Source organism: Anabrus simplex, chromosome X, assembly GCF_040414725.1.
Source record: "Anabrus simplex isolate iqAnaSimp1 chromosome X, ASM4041472v1, whole genome shotgun sequence".
NCBI lineage: Eukaryota > Metazoa > Arthropoda > Insecta > Orthoptera > Tettigoniidae > Anabrus > Anabrus simplex.
This window is the reverse complement of record NC_090279.1, coordinates 173,072,276-173,098,615: the sequence shown is the minus strand read 5'-3', so window position 1 is coordinate 173,098,615 and position 26,340 is coordinate 173,072,276. Positions and strand designations below refer to the sequence as shown.

The 26,340-nt window shown below is 38.7% G+C and overlaps 1 non-coding gene across 1 annotated transcript; it reads right to left on the bottom strand.

The window, feature by feature from the left end:
* Positions 1-9,004: 9,004 nt before the first annotated feature.
* On the bottom strand, positions 9,005-9,081 carry TRNAS-CGA (transfer RNA serine (anticodon CGA)). Its single transcript has one exon. It is a non-coding gene; the product is annotated as a tRNA-Ser (tRNA).
* Between the last annotated feature and the right edge of the window lie 17,259 nt (positions 9,082-26,340).

Sequence of the window (26,340 nt, the reverse complement as noted above, 5' to 3'; positions counted from 1 at the left end):
AAGAATTATTTCTTGAAATTGCCTTTTAAATTTCACAACCTCATCGGATTTAGCTGACAGTTTTTCTCCACAGATATTAAACTGCCCAATGCCGTACCTTTTCCATCGATCAAGCCACCCAGCACTGGCAGTAAAATTAGGGTCCCTTTATTAAACCCGTTCTGGATATACACCGCCATTTCTTGCAGAATGGGGCCAGATATTGACAAGTCCTTTTCCTGGTTTTTAGTGAACCAAAGAAATAGTGCTTCACTTACTTTTTCGTACTCACATTTTCCATTGTTTTTTCTCTAATTTTCAGTGCATCACTTGTTGCCCTGGTAGAGCACCACATTTCAATTTATTCCCTCGTATGTTTCCTGTCTCCCACTGTAACACGTCCAACACTATAATCTGAAGCCATTTTTTTTTGGAGAGTTTCCCTTTGTCCAGTCTCTTTAACCCACTCTACTTTTCTTCCACAGAAACAATCACTTTCTTACGTTTACTCACCATACTCACAGAGGATATGAAAACTATAACATCCGTACGCAACCAATACTACATTGAACAATCCTACCGCATGACTGCCAGTGCTTGTCCCTCAGCCGCACCCTCCACACCCCGTGTCCCAGAATTGCATCCACCTAAAGTTCAAATTAAGCCTACCAGTGTCGGATAACACGGAGTGTCGGATAAGCGAAGGTCGGTTGAGCGAGACTCTACTGTATGTATACTTTCCGAGCGATTATCGTCCTGGCTGTGTTGACGATATAACAAACACGTGAGCCCGAGTTAGCCTCGGGCGCGGTCAGTCTGAGCTGTTACCCCACCCCGATGCACACTCGGGCTCGGTCTCCAATGTGTTAACCAGAAAAGAATAAACACGAACTAGGTGACCTTTCAGACTCTATTTTCTAACTTCCATGATTACTTTATTTCCCTCAATGAACGGACGGAATATTAATTTAAGAAACAAGCGTAAATAACGTAAAAAGACACACATCAAAGTTAACTTCAACAAACAGAAATCCACATTAAACGAAAAGAAATAGAGAAGCTACACACACCTACAACAAAATATTCTGTATTTTGGGGCTAAATTGAATCATCTAGACACTGTGGTCTAGAGTACCTGTATACAGCGGAAAGAGGGACTTTAAAATATCTGGAAGAGAGAAAGACATGCTAAGAAAAATTCTGGGTTCAGATGTAAATAATGGGGAGAGGAGAATGAAATATAACAAAAAATTGAATCAAAAAACACAAGAAGTGGTTGAATTGATGAGGAAGTGAAGGTTACAGTCCCACAAACTCTTGTTGAAGATGGAAAAATAATATAGAATATTGCAGAGAAACTTAGAATTCTTGAGGAAGATGGGGTTTCAGAAAGATTATATCATGGACAGAAATTTAGAAAACTCGTCAAAAAGTTTCGCGGTTTTCAGCGTGAGAGATAAAATAGTCATCCGCTACAGAAGAGCAGAAGAAGGAAGTAGGAGAAAGAATGAAAAGATACTGGCGGAGAGAAGACAGAGAAGGCTAAAATACTGCAAGTATTGTCAAACGTGGTCCATAGACGGCTAAAACGAAAAAGAAAAACAATCAATTGAACATCCTTGTTTCAAAAATAGCCACCAAAAATTCCTATTCGACTTTTTTCACACGTTCGTCTCCCATGTGTGGTTGGCATATTTTGGTTAATCACCTGAGAATGGAATGAAAATTTCTATTTTGTCGAATGACACTAACGATAAGTTAAGAGATAGGTATGTAAATTATATTTATTATGATAATCAATCATATATAGTCGTATCAGCACACTAAATTTTGTTTCAAAACCGTTTTTAAAACATTTAAAACATTTCATTTTACATGAGTGTGTTGTCAAATTGAGTTTTAAACAAATAAAATGGAGCCCTGTTGAAATCACCTGCAAAATAAGAAAAATAAGAAACAAGTGCCAAAGTATGCTCACAATACATATCAAATTTAATAATGATAATGAAATATATATGTGTTATCCTCGTGTTCATGTTGTTTATTTAGGAATAACCTCCTATATTTAGAGGCTGCCATTAAAAACAAGGTAAAAGTTACCAAATTTTATCTATACAGTTACATTAATTGAAGGAAACTCTAAATTATAAAGGAGATATGGTAAAGAGTATAATTAGCGCGAGATTTCAGAGCTGTAGAGATGGTGTCTCAGGATCTTGAAGGAGGCTCGGAGGAGGAGAGTCACAATTTCGTGGAGGAGCTTCATTGGAAGTTGGAAGCGCTTCCACGTGGCGAAAAAGTGATCCCTATAATTTCAGTTTTCTGAAGATGGCATTTTGATTTGTAGTAAGGGATAAAGGGTTTGTATTCTTTAATCTTTTCTACATTGACCTCTGGCTGATCGCTATTGTGCTTGAATCTGACAATCTGATCTAAGAAGAACCGGTGAGAACTGTTGTCTTTAAAAGCTATAATCCCACTTCTCTGTGAAATACCGTTTATGGCCGGTCCGTGTACCTCCTCATGTTCACTGAATCCTTTCTTTCTCAGTTCTTCTTCTATAGAATCGCAGGAAATGACGAAGAGTTTCTTTCTGTCCGTGGTAATGCTGACAGAGTTTGCTGTCCAGAAATCTGCCTAAAAACATCGAAATCCTCTGAAACAATAGCTTTAATAAGTGTGGATGAAGTCTTAAAAAAACCTTAAAGAGTCTATCACAGACTTAGTTGTAAGATTTGAGAGGAGTAGTGACAAAATTGTAAAAATCAGTGGAGGAATGTTCTTAGTTAGTGGGTCTTCTACGGCTGAATTCTGGAAAGAATTTAATGAGTAAAATGTTGCTGCAGTAGAATATCTCTATTCGAAATTGGTCTGGTTTTCTCTATCGACCCTAACTTTGCCTCATTCAAACGCAGACATCGAGCATGTGTTCAGCCCTGGTTTTCTATTTGTTAGAACAAGTACAGCTTACTCGTCATCAGAAAAATCGTCGGGCACTGCAGGTGATTCTGAAAGGGATGCAGTTGAGAAGGGATGAAGATGAAGTACATTTTTATTAGGTGAGTTCAGGATAATTAAGAAATTTAACCATCATAAGTTTTTATTCTCTTTCAGCTGTTACAGTTAAAAAATAAGTTTGTGTGTATGTGTAGATCTATTCTGTCTTATTATTTACAATTATGCATACAGCGACTATTTGCAAAGCTGTTACATACATTTAGCCATTTATGGACACTTTGGCAATCAGTTTGAGCTACATTTTTTTTGTCACCAAGTAATGGCAACACTGCCTGCACCTAATGCTACTTGATTCAAATCCGAAAAGTTTTGACGTAAAACAATTCTTCACAACTTGCCAGTCATAGGACATAATTTCTAGGGGGTTCTGATAGTTCGTACCCCCTACTCTTTATGCAAATCTCATAGCATGGTGTCACGTAAAGTGTGATGGCACGCAATCACAGTCACGGGATCGCAATGAGAAGTGGGGTGAGGGTACGTCAATGGCAAATCAGAGAGCATAATGTACTGAGCAGGAAATAACGTCATGCAGAAGTTAGCATTGGCTCTTATAACATGCTCATAAACTACAGACGTATACAGTGGAGATCAAGCTAGCTACAAGATCATTACCACCGCTTTATAGCGTAATTATTTCACGCATTCAACGAATGAAGAGACTATGGGAAGGAAACAAGGAACATGATGCTAAAGAAGTTAAAACACGCTCCTCAGTTGGCCATAACGAATTCATAATAATAATAATAATAATAATAATAATAATAATAATAATAATAATAATAATAATAATAATAATAATAATAATAATAATAATAATGATAATAATAATAATAATAATAATAACCCTCAACTGGTGACGTATTCCGCAAAGAACATAACTGGTGACATGGTGTCTGAGAGACGTCTATAATTTGTGCATTTTTAATGGAATCACATTTCATTAAGGCGAGGTTTATTCATTTTATATTGAAAAGGCATATCTTGACGAATGGTTTAACACATTTTATTACCAACTCCATTGCACCAAAAATTAAAAAAAATTCTGAATCCAAGTGTAGGGGAAGGTCGGGAGGTATCGGACGGCGGCTGGTATCGGACAATTCACAGATGTCTTTGTTAGCAGCATGTGGCAGAACCTGTTTAGCTACTCACAGGTCCGCCTGCATGTTTGAAGGGTGGGTACATCCTATTCAGTCGAAAGGCAGGGTCGTTTATGACTGGTGGTGTATTTTTGTCCTATGTGTGATTTTCGGCCGGCACGGATTTATTTTTACCAAGAAGTAGCAGCAACAAGGATAAGTTACATTGAACTTTAAGTACATTAGCAGAAGCAGTATTCCTTACTCTGTAATATCGTGGTTTTAGAATCAGTTTCTTTTCGAACGTTCTCGTTCAATTCCAGTTGTTTCTTAAGGGAGTCATTCGTGCGGTATCGGACACGAAACTGGCGTGCGGTATCGGACACATAGGTTGCAGTTCCGTCCGCGTTACTGATAGTACTATCTTTTGTTTTAGGCAAGCATGGGGAAGATACGCGGATAATGGGAAGAAAGCAATATAATATTAGACGTGAATAGTGTCAGGGACAATAGAATGAGTATTAGAGAGGCCAGTCAATGTTCCTCTGTTCCACAAAAGCACGTTAGAAGATACAATTAAAGCTCTTGAAGCTGGTAAAGAGATTCCAATAAAAGCGTGTACGGCGAACAGTGAGACATTTCAGAGAACATTCTCAGATGAAGAAGAGAATGACCTGTACATGTATATCAAGGCCCCGACAGTCAGCTCATGCCACTCATCAAAACAGAATTTTTAAAACTTGTGTATCAATTTGCTGAGGAATTGAGAGCTGAACATAGGTTTAATAAAACTAAAATGATGGCAGGAAAGACCCTTTTTATGATTTTATGAAGAGGCATTAAGACCTCCGTTTGAGGACGGTTGAGTCTATCAGCTTGCAGCGAGCAGTAGGCTTCAACAAGGAGCAAGTGGACATATTTTTGATAAATTAAATTATCTTGTGCCTAAATATTTGTTTAGTCCATCAAGAATCTTCAACGCTAATGGGTGTGATATTTGCAGAATGGCTAAACGTTAATTTGTTTTATTTTGAATGTGAAAAAAATAAATTTTTGTTAAAAAGATTGACCGTCCGATACCACCCTCCATTTTTCAAACCTACGAAAGTGTAATGACCTCCTTAATTTGTTAATATTGTCCGTGTTTTTAATTGTGATTAAATATATTCTAGTGAGTACGTTGATACAAGAATATAGATGCTTATAAAATGCATTACATGATTTTTTTCCTATTCCATGAACAAATTATGGCAAAAAAGTTAAACTGTCCGATACCTCCCGACTTTCCCCTATGTCACTTTATGAAGAAGAAATCTAGGTTTCAACTTAGATTGTATCATCGTCCCTCATATGTATCCGAATGGCTCAAAAACTACTTTCCTACACAGACTGAAACATAATCATTTCAGAAAACTTCAGTTTATCACACATTCACTAAAACTACAAAAACCTGCAATGCACTAATTTTTGCACTTTCAAAATATTCAAAAATATTATAAATATTTGTAATTTGTCTTATTTGATTTCTTTTTCGTCCAATACACACCCGAATCACATATTATATTTGTTCGCATGTTTTCACTAATCTCAAGAAAATACATATAGGGTCTCTTTTTCCGAACCCTTTGGAGCAAAAGTGGCCTACGTGTTCAAATTAAGAAGTGATCAATATACATGTCATACATATCTTGTGAAACTTCGTAAACGAACAGAAATATTACTTTTGATAACTGGTTTACATTGCAGAAATATCTTCATTGTTTGATTTGAAAGAAGCAGTGTAGAGAAGTAATACTAAAAGAGCTTCAAATTCCATGTCATCAGTGTTGTCAATTTCGGAACGATCCATGCGTTTGTATTTCTGTCTCATATTCCGCATTTTGACATTAGTCTATTGAACTATAAGTTGCACCATCTCCCTGGAAAATATAAAATTCCAGGCAGTTTTAGGTTCTATTTGATTGCCAATTCTTGCTTGAGCATGTAACGCAGGTAACTGAATTATATTGTGACTTGGGGTGCGTACATTTCTAGTAGGTTCTTTAGCGGACCATTTATAACGGTTTTTTTACCATAGGAATAATGCTGTTCTGTGCATTCTTGATCTTCACCTTCACTACCTGTGCCTTCTTCTTCCGAGTCAGTACAATGATCACTTTCAATAGCAAAGTCACTGTCCACACCATTTTCAAAATCACTAAATTCTGTATCTAACCACTGTGCTACCTGATCTTCGAACCCAGGACCTTCAGGCCTTATAGGTCGAGATGGACCAGCACGGTCTGCCATTGTTGAATTACGAACAAAAATTAAAGCTGTGTGTTCACTTCGTACAACTTAAGAATCCACACATTAAACTGTTACACAACTGGTGACGTGGTGTCTACGAAGCCACTTGGAAACTTGTCTACACTCTGAGGAGAGAACGATAATACTGAGGGCGAAACTCTAATGATGAAACGTTTGTTGACAGAGATATACAAAGGTACTGCAAACCAAAAGTCTCACTTCCGATTGTGTGCTTAGGGGTGTACATGTATCTTCTACAAGGAGTCTGTCAGACACCACGTCGCCAGTTGAGGGATAATAATAATAATAATAATAATAATAATAATAATAATAGCAAAGCAAAGCAAAGCAAAAGCAAAGTCACCTCCGTACAGGCCATGAAGGCCCTTGGAGGAGTGGAAGATAAAGGCTTCCACCATTGTTAACCTCGGCACGTGATGGGGTAGACTGGTTAGCTCTATGCCCGGCCGCCTTTGCCCCCCAGGAATTAACCTGGTACTCATTTCTGGTGTGGGCTGAGTGGACCTCAGGGCCATATGCACCTCCGGAAGTGCAAATCTCGTTTCTTAAATTTTACGACTTCCTGACGGGGATTCAAACCCACGTCCTTCCGGGCGAACCGAGCACGCCTTTGCCACGTCGGCCAGGCATCCCCTAATAATAATAATAATAATAATAATAATAATATTAATAATAATAAATCAGATGTTAAATACAATTACAACTACCAAATTTACCATTATAAATTGCATAATTATTTTGTATTATTACTTTCATATTAGGTTTCTAAGTGTACACATTTAAATACAGCCCGTGTTGATGGCTCTGCTACTGTTATCGGAGACTGCGTTCAGTAATAATAATGTTAAAATAATTTACCTAAGTAAACTAAGTAATATTTTAAAAATAGTTGAAATACACTGACTGACAGAGCAAATGCAACACCATGGAGGAGTGGTTCGAAAGGGATGAAAGTTGGGGAGAAAACAGAGTCGGCACGGAAGAATAATTGATGTTTATTTCAAACCGATATGCAGGTTACACAATGCGCACGGCATCGACTCAGTAGGATGTAGGACCACCGCGAGCGGCGATGCACGCAGAAACACGTCGAGGTACAGAGTCAATAAGAGTGCGGATAGTGTCCTGAGGGATGGTTCTCCATTCTCTGTCAACCATTTGCCACAGTTGGTCGTCCGTACGAGGCTGGGGCAGAGTTTAAACGGCGTCCAATGAGATCCCACACGTGTTCGATTGGTGAGAGATCCGGAGAGTACGCTGGCCACGGAAGCATCTGTACACCTCGTAGAGCCTGTTGGGAGATGCGAGCAGTGTGTGGGCGGGCATTATCCTGCTGAAACAGAGCATTGGGCAGCCCCTGAAGGTACGGGAGTGCCACTGGCCGCAGCACATGCTGCACGTAGCGGTGGGCATTTAACGTGCCTTGAATACGCACTAGAGGTGACGTGGAATCATACGCAATAACGCCCCAAACCATGATGCCGCGTTGTCTAGCGGTAGGGCGCTCCACAGTTACTGCCGGATTTGACCTTTCTCCACGCCGACGCCACACTCGTCTGCGGTGACTATCACTGACAGAACAGAAGCGTGACTCATCGGAGAACACGACGTTCCGCCATTCCCTCATCCAAGTCGCTCTAGCCCGGCACCATGCCAGGCGTGCACGTCTATGCTGTGGAGTCAATGGTAGTCTTCTGAGCGGCCGCCGGGAGTGCAGGCCTCCTTCAACCAATCGACGGGAAATTGTTCTGGTCGATATTGGAACAGCCAGGGTGTCTTGCACATGCTGAAGAATGGCGGTTGACGTGGCGTGCGGGGCTGCCACCGCTTGGCGGCGGATGCGCCGATCCTCGCGTGCTGACGTCACTCGGGCTGCGCCTGGACCCCTCGCACGTGCCACATGTCCCTGCGCCAACCATCTTCGCCACAGGCGCTGCACCGTGGACACATCCCTATGGGTATCGGCTGCGATTTGACGAAGCGACCAACATGCCCTTCTCAGCCCGATCACCATACCCCTCGTAAAGTCGTCTGTCTGCTGGAAATGCCTCCGTTGACGGCGGCCTGGCATTCTTAGCTATACACGTGTCTTGTGGCACACGACAACACGTTCTACAATGACTGTCGGCTGAGAAATCACGGTACGAAGTGGGCCATTCGCCAACGCCGTGTCTCATTTATCGTTCGCTACGTGCGCAGCACAGCGGCGCATTTCACATCATGAGCATACCTCAGTGACGTCAGTCTACCCTGCAATTTGCATAAAGTTCTGACCACTCCTTCTTGGTGTTGCATTTGCTCTGTCAGTCAGTGTATATTGAAACAGTGCTGGACACTGTGGAAAAGGAGGAATCAAAAAGTGTTAAATCGATTTTATATTCAAAATTTTAATGTAGGAATAGGTAAAATTGGTAAATTTTTAATTGGAGAAAAACCATTAAATCTCCTCTGATAAATGTATTACCTTCACCATCGTGTTATGAAACATAAAATATTAAATGAATATTGAATTTTCACGACCGCATTTTAATCGAAACAGACTTTCAACATATTAGGTCGTATTACGTACATGTAGTACGTGTTGAAGAGATGTTATGTACAGAACAAAAATGGCCAGCCGGACACCAGTGGGATCCGAACCCACAACCTCCCGATTTCGCGTCGGTTGCTCTACCAATTGAGCTATGGTGGCCTAGGCCATCTTTGTTCTGTTTGAAAGGATCTGAGCTACAGGTCTGGCACTGCTGCTACCACACTGTAGAGTGCGTTTAAGTCGCCCGTTGTGGGGCATGTCAATGAATATTGAATTTTCACGACCGCATTTTAATCGAAACAGACTTTCAGCGTATTAAGTCGTGTTACGTACATGTAGTACGTGTTGAAGAGATGTTAAGTACAGAACAAAAATGGCCAGCCGGACTTAACATCTCTTCAACACGTACTACATGTACGTAACACGACCTAATACGTTGAAAGCCTGTTTCGATTAAAATATTAACTGATGCCTATTTATGTGGGAACAAATTACTAAGTGATAGAAGTTTCCTCGTTTCTTTACTTAATACTGTATGTTCACACCTATAACTGCTGACAAACCAACCAAACGTGACTAAAATATGTCGCTTTTACAAAAAAAGGCTCAAATTTGACCGAAATATGGATTGATATAGCGCTTACAAATCACTTAATACTACCAAAAATTATCGTATTAAAAACCACCAACGCATGCAAAAGAAAATATACATAACAAAATATGACTTTTCATAAACATGTGAGCTCCCGGCTCCCTTGAACATTCTGAAGCCACGTAGGCCCCCTGAACGACAATTTAATGTTCTAACTTGTTCCACCAGATGGTAGATAAAGCGGAGTTGTCTTTGGTGAACTTGCGATTGAGTTTATAAATTAATATTATTAAGTTAATATTGAATGTGCAATCAGAGATACTACAGTATATTGACACGTAATGGCTCAAATCTTCTGTCCGGTTTGAACCCACAATCTTGGATTCAGTAAGCCGACACTCTACTCTACCACTGACACGCAGAGGGGTATGAAGTTTCGGTAGATCAAATTACTGATCTCTTGTCGGGAAGTACTAAATCTTTCCCGTCACAAGCTTATGAAATATTCATATGAGTTCAAAGTTACGTGAAAAGAATTATTATGCCTCTGAGTACAGTAGGAGATTTCCTATTGTTGTTGTTAAAATATACTTCGTATTAAGTACTTATGTAGGGCTAATTAACTTGAGGTACTGCAAATAAAGTGTATTGTGAAAGCTCATAATATCCGACTGTTTCTGTTCGGATTTTGCAGTATTTTACAGGTTCCTTCTTCTTCTTCTTCTTCTTCTTTCTCGATTCAAATGGGCCCACTTTGCACCACGTATGCTCAACTGTTGGAGTTTGATCTTTGATCCATATTCTCACATTTTCTGTCGGTGGAACTCCATTCTCTCATCTTTCCAGGGGGTACTTTTCTTCCGTAGTTTATTCTGGAATCCATGGATTTCTTTCAGGTTTTGTCGTACAGACCGTCTATCTTGAAGATCTGATATTCTTCAACGTCCTTCTTAGTTTCATTCAGCCAAGTGGTACGTATCTTCTTGTTATGCCAGAATATGAACAGGCGATTGGTCAGTCTTTTGGGAGGCAGTCTTACTATATGGCCAGAGATAGCTACTCTCGTTTTCCTAGGAGAATCAGCGAGCCTTTCTATAAGTTGGTAGAGCTCTGAATTGTGCCTTCTACGCAATTCTTCATCTTGCTTTACCGGATTTAATGTCTCCCTGACTTCCACTTTCTCCATCAGACCTCTTCGGTCCAATGAAAGACACTCAATGGCTCACAGAGCTTCTGGTTATATGACTGGCATGTAGTCCTTCAGTTTTAGGTTGTGTGACATTCATTTCTTGTTATAAGTGTTCTTTGTCAGTCGATAGGTCAGTTCCAACTTGTTAACTCTCATGGATAATGCTGCTCCTTCTGATCAGTTGGGTTCAAGCCATTCGTCGAGATACTTCAATTCCTCAGTCCTCTGTTCATTTAGCTGACAATATCAATGAATATCTAGACAATTATTCAAGTGATAAAGTTTCTTTGTCAGAAAGTGTAGATAACGATGATAATCTACTACCTCCAGTAAGAAATGTGTATTTTAGACAACTTTTTCATTGATACATCACTTTACAGAATTTAATCTATCCTTGGATCTAATGCACATAGAATCTTGATATTTACTATTACAGTACACAATAATATGATCTTTCTACTAACACCAATCAAAAATTTGTGCATTGAACACCGTTTTTTAAAAATTGCTTCAAAACTATCAAAATCTGAAACTTGTAACTTTGTTTACGAATTCGTTATCTTTTAAATTGAACCTTCCTGGTTTAGGGACATGACTTACATGCAGTGACAATAAGTGACATATACTCTATAAGTTTACAAGCTTTTATGTTGATATCTGTATCGGCGTGCCTTCCATGGAATTTAAAAATAATATATGTATAGTGGGATATACATGGCGGACAGTTTTCACACATCCATCAGCTGAGAGCTTGAAAGCGAAAGGGCTAATTCAGCTTGGAGATCGTGGACTATAGATGATGTAGGCCTGCCTAAGTTCCCTTTTAGGTCAGTAAGTGGAACTGTAAGCCATGGCAATAAACTTGTTACAGAATTAAAGTACAGGTAATTATTTTTTACGGACCAGCTACTAACCTCCATTACGAATGATACTAACGAATACGCGAAACTAAACATTCAGGCGAACACTCCACTTCAGAAGCGGTCTATATGGTGTTCATGGAAGAAATTCACAGTAGGACTGCAAGATTTGCAACAATAGGAAATTTGAGTTTAAGAGACGAGAAACGATTCACTCCTGCAAAAACCTGTGAGAAGCAACCAGGACTATGCTTCGAAAGGTATCACGCCCTCCAGAAATTCCGACGAAAAAAAACGTACCTGTGTCTTTTGTATGTCATTGTATACAATATATTTTGCATTTCGAACCTGTACAAATTTCTTGTAGGTATGTAAATAAGTGCTTCATAATACATCTCCCAGTATGGAACAGACTGACTGAAATAATTACAAGCTGGGGGACATTATGACTAGGAAAGTATTTGAGGGTAAAAGATAAAGCGGATAACAATTATAGTCAACCGTACACAACAGTTACGTAATGAGTCTTGCATAATCTTTAGTGTACGGCCCATCAGAACCCCTAATATTTATGTTACTCTTGATACATAAAAGAAAAACGTCTAGTCGACACTTGCTAATAACTTCTTACATATTACTGCCTACAAATTCGGAGTCTACGCATAAGAAATTATTTGCAAGTGGTCAGAGAAAACTGAGTTCAGGTTTTAGGTGGCACTTCACGGAATTCTAATTCATTCTTAAAATTTTGACCCATACTATATGAGACGTCAGAATAATAAGTAGTGTTGTGAATTTGGGTTCATTACCTTCCGTCTCCTCCACACAGAATTGTGCTACAGTGTAGTAAGTGTTATGAAGGAAGCATATGAGACATTTTTCATACGTCTTCTACTGAGATTCCCTGTGTTATAGAGTCTGAAGGTAAACAATGTCTATATACCTTGATGTAATATTCGCAGCGCTGTGAAGAGGGGACTGAATATGTCTGTGTTAAGTGAAGTGCGATGTTGGCAGGAGGAACTTGATGAAGAAAGCTTCTACTTGAAGAGCAGAGCAAGCTTGATGGATCCACGGGACTATCACGCAGAGTTAATACAGTGTGAACACTATCCTTCATAAAATATTTCCTTTCTTAGACATAATCTCATCAAACAGTGATCGAAGTTTAATCTATAAATAATAATTAGAACCCGGATGTGTAGGCAGTAATTGGTCAGAATGCAAACCAACTTACCTGGTAGGAACTGTTGTCTACCCGTTCTTCCTTAGTGTAGTAAGAGTAACATAAATTGTAGGGGTTTTATTAGGTTGGGACCCTAACATATATGCAAATCTCATAGCAGAACTGTTGTCCGGGTAGAGTAACTTGTTAATTGCTTTAGTATTTTTGGCATACATACATCTTCTCTATTGACCAGTGGTTCTCATCCTCTGTGCGCCTGCGGCCCCTTTTGATCTGTAATTTATTTCACGCCCAACTAATGAATTATTGATTTTAAAATGTTCTACCTTTCTGTTAGGGTTAATATCTCAAAAATGTTTTATGATGATTTTGTAATTATTAATTATTAGTTCTTAATAAATAATATTACATATTTGAAATAGCAATTATAAAGCAATCACGTTACAAAGAAAGTCATGAATAACACAAATAATAACACAAATAATAACACAAGAGAATAAAACAAATGACAGTAAATATATTGCGGAGGATTTTACACTCAATGCGATTAACATTTCGAACTAAATCATTTGATTTGATTTTGCTAGAACAGAACTTTCTTTTTCTACGTGTACGATTTAGCGGTGACGATGATAAGTTTTGTAGTAATTTTGTTCTCTTTCACAACTTTTTACTGTTTAAAAAATTTGTGCGTGTTTTTCATTGGTCACCACGCCTCGCCTGAAATTCTCCAACGCCTCCCCAGGGGGGGGGGTGCGCCCCCCATATTGAAAACCGTTGCGTATGGACTGTTGTGCCTTTCAGCATTCAGCCTGCAAGCCTCTATGAACTAAGTAAACGTTTCCACCAGCCTATAATTGCAACTAGCTCTGTGGTCACATTTAGCTCCTGACCTCTTTATATTGTTGTTGTTGTTGTTGTTGTTGTTGTTGTTGTTGTAATGGTCATCAGTCTATAGATTGGTTTGATGCCACACTACCCTGTGATAACTCTTTATTTACACATAATTACTACATCATTCATCGGATCTGATCTGCTTGTCACATTCATACCAACTCCTACCTTTCTTACAGCCTACACTTCCCTCAGAAACCAACCGAACAAGACCTGGATGTTTTAAGATGTGTCATATAATTCTCCCTCTTCTTCTGGTCAAATTTATCCAAATCGATCTCCTCTCACCAATCGATTCAGTATCTCCTCATTCGTCATTCGATCTATCCATCCTACCTTCAGCATAAACCTCTAATTATTTTCAGGGGTGCATGAGACATACTTAGATATTACACTCTCGGCAGTTAAGGGATCTTTAGCTAATTTACGAAATCACTTATATGTTACGTAAAAATGTTTTATCGTCCTTGATGTCTTCTACTATTTTCCTATCTTTTTCAGCAATTGTGTAAGTATATTTGGTGTCTTTGTTATGCTTTGATAATTTGATATACCTTGATAATTTTCAGGATGCTGATAAAAAGATGCATCATTTAGCTATGTTTGTTATGTTGACAGTGAAATGACGTTTCGTATCAGAAACATGAATTGACTCTATTAATAAAGACAGAATATTACCATTACTTCGACTGTAATACAAATAAGGATAAACCTTGGGTGCCACGCATTTTCTGCAATTAATTTGTGTCCAGTAAATGTCAGTGGATGGTTGAGAACACCCCAGGTGTTAGGTTGTAATATGTCACTGAAGTTCCACTTTATTCACTCTAATCTTGACTTCTTTCCAAGCAGTTGTGTCATTTTGAGTGGAGAGCATGGAAAGCTTTTGAATCAAGATATTTCAACGACTGAAAGAAGATACTAGGGAAATTCAACTCAGCTATGCTTTCAGACTTGCTTGCTGGAATATGACGAGAGATGAGTAGACTAAAACGAAAATCAAAGAAAGAGAAACGCTCCACTGAATGGGAGCTAATGAAAGCTTTCTGATGTCATTTTCATGTTACTTGATCCTCGAGTATTTTTGTTAAGGAAACCGACACATTTTATTTCGTTCTTGAGCAGTGTAGTCTGTAAGACATTCGCTTTCCAATTGTGTAGGGATTACTGAAATCGGTTGATTTAGCTCTCTTTAGAATATTAATATACTGTGAATTTGACGGAAGTTCCAACAATGTGTAACGTGAATTACACCCACCAAAGACAATCTGCGTGTGTCTTCTTCTCAATCGAATAACTCGTGCCTGAGTATGGTGATCTCAAGTTCACTATACGTTCAATGGAGTCCACCAACAGTATGCATTTCGTATTCTGCTTTCTGGATTGTCACTCGAACTTTGATATGAAACCTATTTTATAAAAGTTACAATTTTACTGGTGACAGGTGAGATGAAATTGTCATACAGGTTTACATACAGTATTGACAATTTCACCTTTCATAAAATCTTACAAATTTAGAGAATTTTCATGACAGTTTTGTAAACATTCACGACAGTTTTACAGGTAAACAAATGACACATTTGTCAGACTGTGGTTACGTACTGAACAGATAAACGTAATTAGTTTTTGAACGCTTACAAAGTTTTAGAATTATCAGTCTGGAAGTGACAGATAATCCTTCATATGTAGCCTAAAATGGTGTGTAGCTTGGATGTTTATTTTCGTGAATGCTTCTTAATTTGAAATCTCCTGTGGATAATGAACTAAAGTAATAGCAGTAGTAGCAGTCGTGAGTGTAACGAAGTTATTGAAACGAGACCATATTGAGTCTTTAGGTAGGGGATTAATCTATTTATAGTCAAAGATAAATTTCAATTTAGCAAGACATAAGCTGAATACAATATAAATTCGATAGGACAATGTTTGCAGTCACAAACACAAAGGAGTTATTCGTTCAAATTTCAAGAACAAACAATTTTTTCTCTATATTGGCTGTTTAACATCGTAATCTTATCAACATTCCTTGCCATTCTGCTGTCTGAGTGATTAGGAATGAAATGTAGGTTAAATTTCAGTCTTGGATTTTACCTCTTCGTAATAACAGTCGATCGTTTGTGTATAGCATTCAGTGATCGATATCCATCTTCAAGGCGGTAGATTTAAGAGCTGACATAAAATTATCGCGATTATGAAACGAGTTCTCGAAGTTTGACAAGTTACAATATTTTGTCTCTCACGTAACGTTTACGAAACAAAAATTTGGTCATGACATACTGAGCAATTTGAGAAATCTGACATAATTGTCGAATTTGTCGCACGTGTCAAGTTTTATGAAACAAGGCACTGGCATATCCATCTTCTGGGAACTCGGCCTGATCCCACTTAATATTCCTTGAACAACCAGTTTTCTCTTCTTACAAGATGTCCAAATAATTGCATGGTTCTCTGTCTAACGAGAGATGAACGTCGATACAGCACACCAAACTTTTCGATTAGTGAGGTCTTAGATATTTTCCCCTTCCAAAGTATTTATAACATCCTCCGCCAACATCACGTTTCTAAAACATCGATGCACTTTGTTTTTCCTTGTCCTTCACCATCAGTGATTCACATCCAGAGACTCTAAAAATACAAGGAAAAATTACACATGAAAATAATATATTTTGTATTTAATTGGCTCTTAGATAACAAAATCTGAAAAAAAAATTTTAGGTGAGGGGCAAACTTTTGACCATGAGAACTTTGTGAGGTATGTGCGAGGAGATTTTGACATTCAATTTATTCCATTTCTGTCCAGTTTGATCTTAAGGGGCACAATATTGACATATCTGTGAAATCAGTGTCTTTGGAATATTTTTAAGAGCGAGCCACCTGGTGATAAACGGACGTACTACTATGGCTCCAACGGTAAGTTATTCTTAAATTCAAACCTTCGTTATTGCAGAAGACTTTATAGTGAACAGTCTAGATTTTCTTCTGAAGCCGCGGAGCAAAGTTCTTTGCGAAACGTAAAGGTTTTCACCTAGTTTTCTTGACAAGACACAAGCACAAAAGCCCATACCATGTATACAAGTACGGTTCGTGAAAGCATCATTGTCAACAATGATGGGATAGTGCACTGCCTTGCTGGACTCCACCTTTAGCTTGAACCAGGTTGAATGTCCAACACCTAATAGGACAACGCTGGTATAGTGCACATCCAGCATCTGAACATTCCCCACCAGTCCCTCTGGCACATTCCATTTTGTTTCAGCCATTGCCACACCTTCTCTATTGCAATACAGTCATTTGTCTTCTCAATACCAAGCAAAACCACAAACAGATCATTGAGTATTTCCTAATATTTCTCCATTAACATGCGGACACTAAATATTAAGTGAATCATTTGAAGGATCCTAATTCAGCCCACGCCATTTACAGTCAAGAATCAATGACTGTCTTCCAAGTAGGTGTATTTAATATAACATCGTAGGTGTCCCATCTCGTTTTGTAACATATGCAAGTCCTCCGTAACCAATATCTATATAAGGAGATTTTAATATATGTAGATATGAAGGGTAGTTACCGTGATTAAATAAAACAGAGCCCCACCCACCAGTAATTTCAGCGAAAGCACTCGACGTGGGTGTCAGGTTCAAAACTAAGCCATTCATTATTAATTTTGCCAGATTACCATTTAAATTGATCAACTTGAATGAACCAATTTCACCAACAAGAGGAAGCAGATATGAGACTGGTTTTTGATTAAATTCTGCCACAGTTCATTATGATTCTTTTACCCACAAACTGGGAGGGCTGCTGCTGGATTATCTAACACCCACCATGACAAGTACAGTCTCTGGTTTATAAAAAGTGGCGTCTTGATTATTTTATTTTCTTTGCAGTCACAATGAAGATGAAATCAATTGGATATTTTAATGTGGGAACCTTTCACAACTCAGCCATCTAAGTTCCGAAAGTAAACGTCACAAAACTTTATTCTCAGTTTCGGATCATCTGAAATTGGGCGGAGAGTAATCATTTTTTATAATACAAACTGTATTTGGATACATTCATTCTTTACCATATTAAAATTTGTTTAAATATCTTGGCATTGCCACAGAGAGCACGAAACTGTTGCACATATCCTGAGTGCCTACACTCACGGGGAGGTATTCCTGCCATCATTCGATATGGCACATTAATCAATGAATCATTCACTACTGATCTGCATCTAGGGCAGGTGACAGATTCCCTATCTGTTGTTTACCTAGCCTTTCCTTGAATAGCTGCAAAGAATTTCAAAATTTATTGAAATTGACCCTCGGTAAGTTATTCCAATCTCTAACTCCTCTTCCTATAAACGAATATTTGCCCCAATTTGTCCTCTTGAATTCCAGCTTTATCTTCATATTGTGATCTTTCCTACCTTTTAAGACACCCCACAAACTTATTAGTCTACTAATGTCATTCCACGCCATCTCTTCTCTGACAGTTCGGAACATACCAGTGAGTCGAGCAGCTCATTTCTTTTCTCCCAAGTCTTCCCAGCCCAAACTTTGCAACATTTTTGTAACGCTACTCTTTTGTCGAAAATCACCCAGAACAAATCGAGCTGCTTTTCTTTGGATTTTTTCCAGTTCTAGAATCAAGTAATCCTGGTGAGGGTCCTGTATACTGGAACCATACTCTAGTTGGGGTCATACCAGAGACGTATATGCCCTCTCCTTTACATCTTTACTCCAACCCATAAATACCCTTTATTTACATTCCCATTTATGTGATTACTCCAATGAAGATTTTTCCTTATATTAACATGAAGGATGATCCCCATAAGGATCATTGTATGAAACACATGATCGCCAACTCGCTGAGAGATCACGGTTTCAAGGTGCATGAAGAGTTCTCTGGCCTGGCTACCAATGGGAGTAACAGGTGTATTGTCATGGTAGCATTTTAACCAGGTAGCAAGCAAAGACTTATCATAGACTTCACAATACGCTTCGAGTCGCACATTGGCCAGGCCGAAGAGGTCGACGCCGGGAAGAAGTCAATTATTTACCAGCCAACCATAAACTATTATAAAAGCAAATATCACCTAGACATCATCTCCATCGATGGACTCGGGATTCTCTTGGTCTCAACCGGGCACGACTTCACGACATCGCCATCGCCACAATATGAGGTTCAATAACCACACTCCGTAATCATCTATATAGCATCTGACGAGATTTACATCGTGCCTTTTTCCAAATTTATTCGTGAGTCTTGTGATTGTTGTTATTTCTATCTGGTATATTCTAACAAATTCACCAATCACTTGCAAGACACAATTAGTTTGTGGTCAATATATTTCGTCCTTGTGCCAGCCTCCTCGTGGGGGAAGTTGTGTTAATAAAAATACATTAAAAATTACAAATTAATCCTATTAACTATTTGCACCGATTCTCTAAATTTTAGTTTGTAAATATATTTATTTATTCAATGTATTAATTTATTTATGTATTTAATTAATTAATTAATTAATTAATTAAATTAATTAATTAATTTATGTCCTAGATTTTGAGAGCAGCCTCCGTGGCTCAGGCAGTATCGCGGCGGTATCTCAACTCTGGGATCCGTGGTTCAAATTCCGGTATCTCCATGTAAGATTTGTGCTGGATAAAGCGGAGGTGAGACACGTTTTCCTCCGGGTACTCGGATTTTTCCTGACACCTTTCATTCCAGTAACACTCTCCAATATCATTTCATCTGTCAGTCGTTAATCATTGCCCCAGTTGAGTGACACAGGCTTTGTCATCCGGCACAATTCCTATCCTCGCCACTCGATGGAGCTTCATTCATTTCATTCCTGACCCGGTCGTATGACTCGAAAAAGGCTGTGGATTTTCGTTTTCATTCTCCCGTGAGGGTAGTAAAGAAACTAAGATTGAATCATGTATCATACCCTTCGTAAGTTCAATTGGTGATTACTTTTATGTTACAAGTCTCTACAGAGTTATCCTACAACCGCAACATACATGATGAATGAATTGAATGAATGAATGACCGAATGAATGAATGAATGAATTGTATTCATGAACGAATAAACAGGCTTCTCTCAATGTCACGGACAACCACCAACTGGGGAAAGAGCATTCATTAATGACTGACTGACTGACTGACTGACTGACTGACTGACTGACTGACTGACTGACTGACTGACTGACTGACTGACTGACTGACTGACTGACTGACTGACTGACTGACTGACTGACTGACTGACTGACTGACTGACTGACTGACTGACTGACTGACTGACTGACTGACTGACTGACTGACTGACTGACTGACTGACTGACTGACTGACTGACTGACTGACTGACTGACTGACTGACTGACTGACTGACTGACTGACTGACTGACTGACTGACTGACTGACTGACTGACTGACTGACTGACTGACTGACTGACTGACTGACTGACTGACTGACTGACTGACTGACTGACTGACTGACTGACTGACTGACTGACTGACTGACTGACTGACTGACTGACTGACTGACTGACTGACTGACTGACTGACTGACTGACTGACTGACTGACTGACTGACTGACTGACTGACTGACTGACTGACTGACTGATGGAATTAATTAATTTCTATATTTATTTACGAATTGAATGGATGCTCTCAGACTAGCTCTACGGAACCCCAGCAGCTAAGGAGAGAACATTCCATTATGGATGAATTAATTAATATTAAGGTAATCTAAAACAAACGTGCATATAACAAACTCAGGTGAAAATGAACTCAACTGAAACGGAACTTAATTGAAACAACCTTCTTCGGCTAATCTCAGAATGTACTGCCTTAGTTGAATCTAACATTGAAAATTTAAGTTTTGTAGTAAAGCATTTAGGTGTTTTGAAAACAGAAGCGGTGCTACTACATACCCTTGAGGTTCGCCAAGTTCGGTCGATGCCTGGAAGATGACTACAGTCGATTCAGATGACTAATAGATACTGGAGATCACGAGGTCAGCATGACGACACCTTCATCCGAATTGCTTGCCTTTCTTGACCGGGTACACTAACTCACGTACTAGCCCGCGCCTCTGTTGATTTCGCGAGACTGAACTAGGCCGGTTCCGTCTCTCTGTCTTTGAAACGAAGCCGGGACCGTCGGGTAAGAGAGACATGCACGCCATACGTACAGTACGGAGCTGACAGACAGCAAAGAAACACTCAACTAAACCAAATGCATATAAGACAACTGAGATAAGTCAAACTAAACCTTCTATAGAAACCTGAAGTAAGCTAACATGAAGTCAGTTACGTGAGACTATGTTAAAGAGCATAACAAAGGAGGAAACCGTACAGACTTAAATACACTAATCTAGGATAACAAACTATACACTACAATGAACTATACATTAATATAATATAAACATTTGTAAACAAAAGTAAACCAAGTAAAACTAAACTAAGGTAAAGTGGGCTAAACTAACCTATTAAAATGAAACGAAAATTAAGTAAATAAAACAACCTTACTTAACTAATCTCAGAATGTGCTGTAGTAAATAATTAGGGTATGTTGAAAACAGAAATGGTGAAACTACACTGCCCTGAGGTACGCCTCTTCAGTCGGTTTATGGAGTGATGCAGATTGCCCATTGATGCACATAGCAATCGCACGATTTATATAAATCATTGTCAAAGATCCGTACGAAATACAATAACATACTTCTTCTTTGATATTTGATCCCTAGCTTGTGAGTGGAAGTAGAGATAATTCTCCTAGTTATTACACTGATATGCGTATTACTGGACTACGTTGATGACATGGCAAGACAGCCTAAGACAACGAACTCACTGTTGTTAAGATGGTGGTTATTCATATCCATCTGCCGTGGCTGCTTGGTAAATAGTGTAACTCAGTAGTTACCACTACCGTCCTGGGTAAAGGAGGAGGCTGTAAAATTAGTCAAAGTTGATCATACAACACATCGCACAGTGTGTAAACACATATCAAATGCACGAAGTTGTCCAGCAAGACGTGTCTAACAATTAACATTAAATAAATACTGTACATCTAAAGTTACCTTAATGCTTTCATGACCAGTATCAACTTATAAATCTCATTAGTATAAGGGGGCCCGCCAGGGGTAAGCATTTTACTCTTTCTCACGCATCACTGCCACTTATTCACGAGTTTCTTTACTCCCTTCTAATACATTTTATTTCCTTTCATTAGAGACTCCCACCAACATCTCTATATTTGTAATCAGGAATTACAAAAAGATAAGGTTCTGAGCTTAAGGAGTCTCCGCCGGTGCATATTACAAGTTAATGTTGTATAACATCAACAACATTTTTTCATTTATCAGAACATCTTTCTCTTTAAAGACTAATGTCACAATAAACTAATTCATCAATATGAACCATGACGTGTTTTGTGTTTTAATTCTCTTCGGAAGAGCATTTTAACTTCATTATCACCTTTAGTGTTCTCATTATTTTATATGTGTCAATATTCGTATTTAATATATGTTTATTAAGCTGAAGATGTTCCAGAATATAACGAAACATGTTCTTGAAATGTTTAGCTAGAATTTAAGCTGACACATGCTTGTTACGAATAAAAACTACCTATAAAAATATAATAGGTATTGGAAGTTGGAAAAAAATCCTTTCACCTAGGACGTTCCATATTAGCCAAACGCCTAAATATTTTTCTTGGTGTATACTTACATTTTTTCAGATTATAAAATTGGGATTAGTGTCTCAGGGCTTGTAGGAAGTGCATTAATATTTTAATTCGTAAAATGATCATCATCATCATTATCTAAAGGCATCGCCTTGTCGCTGCAACCATTGATCTCTTCTCCCTGCGATCCTTTTCATCTCTCCATAACCTTGGCATCCCATCATCTCAACTACCTCTTCAATGATCTTCTTCCGTGGTTTCCCTCTGCCTTTCTTTCCCATCACCTTGCCTTCGAATAAGTTCTTTATGAAGTTATTATGCCGGAGAATGTGACCGAAAACTGACGCTTTTCTCCTTTTTATCGTTCTTATTAAATGTCTCTGGGTGTTTATTTCTCTAAGCACTGCTTCATTAGCTTTCTTCTCAATCCAGCTATTTCTTGTCATCTTCCTCCATAGCCACATTTCCACTGCCTCTAGTCGTTTCACGTCCTCCTTCAAGAGACTCCATCCTTCACAGCCGTATAGCAGCACACTCCAAATGAACGTTTTGATAAATAATTTCTTTTGTTCAGTATTTAAGGATTTACTAGTTAAGAGCTGCTTCTTCTCCTCAAAGGCTTTCTTACACAGGAAAATCCTTCTTTTTATTTCCACAGTGCATCTGTTGTCATCGGTAATAACTGATCCTAAGTAGCAGAACTTGTGCACCTGTTTTATTAAAATATTTCCAATTCTGAGCTGTGCCTCTGGCTTCATTTTAGATTTGCTTACAGCCATAACATTAGTTTTATTTACATTAATCTTAAGTTGGAAATCTTTTAAGATGGATGTTAATTTGTTGAGCATGATCTGCATGTTGTTCTCATTGTCAGCCAGAAGTGCAATATCGTCGGCGAATCTAATACAGTGTACAGTTGTTCCATTTATTTTAATGCCAGGTGTTTTGGATTTAAAAATTTTCATGGCCTCTTCAATGTACAGATTAAATAGAAATGGTGATAAGGAACACCCCTGTCTTACTCCTTTCCTGATTCTCGCCTTGCATACTTTATCATTACTTTCGATGTTTATTCTTTGATTGATGTAGAGGTTAAGTATTGCTTTTCTGTCTTTCCAGTCCAAATGAATGTCCTTCATAATTTTGAACAGTCTTTTCCACTGAACATTTTCAAAAGCTTTTTCCAGGTCTACAAAAGCTATATATGTATTTCTGTTAAGCTCCAGTCTTCTCTCCAAGATGGTTTTAAGTGCTATAATAGCTTCTCTCGTTCCTTTTGTAGAAAGCAAAGCAGTACTTCTGCACAAGAAAGGAGATTCAACAGAATGCTCCAACTACAGAATACTAAGTCTTGTTTCACATGCAGCAAAAATATTCACATGCATACTAAAAAATAGTTTAGGAAAATGATCATAGGATGAGGAAAATCTCTGATGTTTACTACTGAATATTTCATCTCTAGATTGTTAGCCTTTTCGCGTGGCATTTCTTAGTTGCCTCAGCCATGAAGGCAGCGATCGTATGTGAAATGCCATCAAGAATGAGATGCCTGTGTTGTGTACACAGACGACTTACTGTTCAGTAGCAGAAGCTGGCAGCGAGGCGGAAGATTTCAATTACAGCGCGTGTATTAATATCTTGTTGGAGCAAGCGGCTCAGTATTCCCAGTTCCCTAGTAGTTCATCATTGTGAGCACGCTTTTGGGAATGACTCCTTCTCCGGATGGTAGGCTAGGCTTAATAGCGCGTGGGAAAGGACGGAGTGGAGTGTAGGATCAGGACTGATGCAGGAAGGAGCACTGCTCCTACAATATCTATAGACTATATACAGTTTTATTATTCTATTATTCTAAAAATGAAAGTCCACAGTTCTAGACCTTCAGACAAACAGCTCAATGTTGAAAACATCCTAGGGATATGAGCTACGAATTTTAGAAAAATATAAAAAAGTATGACAATATATTCTTTATTTATTCCTAAAAATTACAGTACTTTCCTTAACATCGTTACCGGCCGATTAGATTAGCATTCTGCCTTATTCTACCACTACGGGCACTAATGTGGGTCAATGCAGAGATTCACTGAAGCAATTTTATCAATTTTTGTCCAAAGTTGAAGGTTTAAAGAGCGCGGAAAGTTTTCAAATTGTGAATCTTAGATAGCTCTATCAAACACAAACAAAGAAATTAACTTCCTGCCTAAATGTAGTTCCGAAAAAACAGCCTAAAATCACTTGTTTCCTTACTCGTTTTATTTTTATTAAAATCCTAGGCAAATTAACTTACTAACATAAGTCTTCCTGTAATGAGTCCCTCGGTGCAATATCCTCAGGCGTTTTTTATTTCTTGAAAAATGTCCTTACGGAATGTACTTATAAGGGCTTAAGTGAAACTCTTCATTGATTCACACTACCGCTCGTAGTGTAGAAAAAGGCAAACTGCTAATCTAATGGAATGGGAAACGATGATTAAGAAAAGGATTGCTATGTATTTTGTTTAAAAAATGCTATTTTTCGGGGCGTCAACCCATGTGGATCTTTTCCTCCTATTGCTATGTTTAGAAATAAATAAGGAATATATTCTCGTACTTTATTATATATTATTTACCTAAAATTCGTAGCTCATATCCCTAGGATGTTTTCAGCATTGAGATGCTTGCCTGAACGGCTAGAACGGTGAAATTTTCAAAAACGCCTGAGTTTATTGAACCAAGGAACACACTACAGAAAAAAAATATGTAAATAAGTTAATTTGGCTAGGATTCAAATCACCGGGCGAGATGGCCGTGCGGTTAGGAGCGCGCAGGTGTGAGCTTGCATCCGGGAGATAGTGGGTTCGAACTCCACTGTCGGTAGCCCTGAAGATGGATTTCCGTGGTTTCCCATTTTAACACCAGGCAAATACTGGGACTGTTCCTTAATTAAGGCCACGGCCGCTTCCTTCACACTCCTAGGCCTTTCCTATTCCATCGCCGCCGTAAGGCCTACCTGTATCAGTTTGACGTAGGGGCAATTGTTAGAAAAGGTCTTGACATGGAAATTAATGACAGGGACTGATTTAGACGAAATAAACAGAAGTATTACGATGGAATCAAGCTGCAAGAGCCGGAGGGGAATTATTTCCCCTGTCACTAAAGGAAAAAAGCACTTGTTGATGAACGGAGGGGATTTTCGCTCGAAGAACACAAAAAGGCACTTGTTGATGGACTCAGATAAAACTGGCAGGAAGTCAAAGTCGGAATAACAACAATACTTAGACACGAGAGAGCTCCCTTGACTGGCTGATATTCCGAAGAAGAGGTAGCCTACTTTACGGACCAACGTTTTAGATCGCTATTTAACCTAATCTAACTGTTGTCTAGATTAAATTGTTTTTTCAAGGATAACAGAAAATAACACTACACGCAATAGCGGCTAAAACAGGTATCCCGATCAACATCGGAATAACCGAGTTCATTACCAGTATTAAAGACGCCCCTAGAACAATCGGAGTCAGTGACACCAAACATATCAAGAGAGCGTAAACTGTGAAGTACCTTGGAGAATGGATTTCAGAAGACCTTAGTGAAATGGTTTCTTTCGAACAGAGAGGAATCAAACCAGGCAGAGCATACCATGCTTGGAGAAAACTGTACGCCTCAAAACATCTATTGATGAATGTCAGACTAAGGCACTATAATGCAACAGTCAGACTGTCAATCCTCTACACAGCAGAGTGCCTATCGCTAACTGAGAAGACCCCCAATAAGAGTCCTCGACTCACACAAAAGGAAGTTCCTGAGAATTATAGTAGAACCAAGAATCCTATCGGATGGAAGGCAATGGTAGAAACCAAACCTTGAACTCTACCAACACCAGGAAACCCTCACAGATGCCATCAGGAGAAAACGGCTGGCTCTCAACTGACACGTGAATAGAATGGACTCCGACAGACTATCCTACAAATATTCAAAGTACCCAGCTAGGGAAAAACAACGGGATATCTGTGGATCCAGCAGGTAGAGAAGGATTTTGTGGAATTTAATATTAATAAT